Source organism: Pinus tabuliformis, chromosome 3_1 (assembly GCF_031772625.1).
Source record: "Pinus tabuliformis cultivar Carrire ecotype Pingquan chromosome 3_1, CPIR1, whole genome shotgun sequence".
NCBI lineage: Eukaryota > Viridiplantae > Streptophyta > Pinopsida > Pinales > Pinaceae > Pinus > Pinus tabuliformis.
The window spans coordinates 961,776,106-961,778,583 of NC_142301.1; the positions used below are offsets into that span (position 1 = coordinate 961,776,106).

Here is a 2,478-nt window from a genome sequence, read left to right on the forward strand (position 1 = left end):
CTTATTATTATTATATATTTATTAATATTATTAAATTCATATTATGTAATTATGTATGTTAATGATATAGTAGTATCCCTTAGGGACCGCGGGTTATTACAGGTGGTGTGGTTTTCCTTGATAACAGTGATGAGTCAAACCGACATTCGCGGATAGCAGCCAGAGATGGCTGTCCTCACTGTTGGTTTGACACCTGAGTTTGATAGGTTTTGCCACCTTCGGAAAAAAAAAAAAAGATATAGTAGTATCAATTTATATCAATCACATTTATTGTGGTTGTGGTATTGTAACGTCGATCAACATGTATGTCATAGGGTTCCAACGGCAGCCCTTGATGCATCGAGGTAATGGTACAAAACACCCACTCCAGGCCTCTTCAGAAACAACGAAACTGGTGTAGCGTAGTTGAAGTTTTGTGGATTTTGCTCTAATTAACAGAATACCATGACCTTCTTCACTATGATCAAGTTTGCAGCGTTTGTCTTCTCTCTCATGTCGTTTGCTGCAACCATGTCTGGCATAGACTCTGCGCCAGTGAACTGTGGAAGCAGCGACAAAGCCTTGAATAGAAAAGTGGGGAAGTGGAAACGTAGCGTGAGCTTTCCTCTTATGCATCTTTATTCAGAGTGTTCGCCGTTCCGACCTCCTAATAGGACCTGGGAAAGCTTGATATCTGAAAAAATTAAAGCCGACGCCAATCGCCTCCGTTATTTGAAGCGCTCTATGTCGAATTATCGTTCGTCCAAAGTCGACCAAGAAGAGGACGCCATCGTCCCTGTTATGCCGGGGTCTGGAGAGTACATAATAAATGCGGATTTTGGGACGCCCAAGCAAAGCATGTATACGCTTATAGATACGGGTAGTGACGTTGCTTGGATTCCATGCAAACAGTGCCAAGGCTGCCAGTCGAATGCCGCTCGACCTTTCGACTCTACATTATCTTCTTCCTATAAATCCTTGGACTGCAATTCAGAGGCATGTAAGGAAGCTCCTGGTGGGAATTGCGGGGAGAATTCAGAATGTGATGTGCAACTGCAGTATGGAGATCGCTCCGTGGTGAAGGGGCCACTTTCTTCGGACACGATCACTGTTGGCTCTCAATCTCTTCCTAATTTCTCATTCACTTGTGCGGAGTCCTTAAGCGGAGATCAAAATCAACCGGGACTGATGGGACTGGGGCGCGGACCACTTTCGTTGTTGAATCAGCCGACCGCGAAATTATTTGGTGGAATATTTTCTTACTGTCTTCCCAGCAGGACATCGTCTGCATCTTCGGGATCCCTTGTTCTTGGGAAAGAAGCTGCACTTTCCACTTCCGGTCTGCAATTCACTACATTGGTAAAAGATCCTTCAAACCCGACTTTCTATTACCTCAATTTGAAGGGAATCAGCGTGGGGAACACGACGGTCAAAATTCCGGCCAGCAGGGAAGGAACCGTACTAGACTCCGGAACAACTCTTACCTATCTCGCTGGGCCTGATTATATGCTCTCAGAGACACTTTTCGGAGCCAGATTCCCAATAAGCAGGTGGAATCCACTCCAGATTTCGATACTTGTTACCAATTGTCTTCTTCTTCAGCCAACGTTCCCATCATAACGTTGCACTTTGATCGTAACGTGGACCTGGTTTTGCCCGAGGAAAATACCCTAGTCAGCGCAGGATCGGGGCTCTCTTGCTTCGCTTTCTCTACTGCTTCCGGCTCTATTCCTCCCATCCTAGGAAATGTTCAACAGCAGAATTTTCGTATTGGTTTTGATGTACCGAATTCTCAAGTGGGATTTGCTCAGGAACACTGTATTGCTGCTTGATATTGTCATCTTCTCATTTTATGTATTGTTCTACAGCACGTTATCCGTTTACCATGTTTATCTACAACTCCCACTTGCTTTCTTCCCGCGTCATAAAGTAGTCTTAAAATAATCGGGAGTCGTCTGAAAGCTCAATAGATGCACTCATAACCACCGGCTGTTATTCGGTCCGGTGATTTTCGAATTATTCATAAAAATTTATTAGTATTAAACGTGTGCTATGGTGTAAAATGGATATGTCGATAAATATTTTAGAGATTGTGAATTCTGATAGCCATTATTAAAACGTTGTAATGTCAATTTGTATATAGAAGAATGGATAACTCTATTATAAGAATAAAATCACAAACTAATAAATCATTATAATTTTATTTGCAACAATTATTGTTAGAATAAGATAGCTAGTCATGTAAATAAATATAAATTAAATAATTTGTCTAATCAGATATATAGGTAGCAATGGAATGAAAGTTGAGGAGAAACCCTAAATACGAGGAGATATCATGCAGCTATCCAGTCGTAATGCTCTCCCAAATAGAATTTAAAAATTCTGAAACAAATATGGAAACTTATGGCACATATCTCTCGTCCTTGTGGCGGCTGTTACTCTGAGGATGGTCTGTGTGGTATCTTTAGTTGGGCATCACCTTCCAAAGCCTTCTTCCCA

At 41.9% G+C, this 2,478-nt stretch overlaps 1 pseudogene; it reads left to right on the plus strand.

Moving 5' to 3' along the window:
- The first annotated feature begins 289 nt into the window (after window positions 1-289).
- On the plus strand, window positions 290-1,962 carry LOC149191004 (aspartyl protease AED3-like; annotated as a pseudogene).
- Window positions 1,963-2,478: the final 516 nt, after the last annotated feature.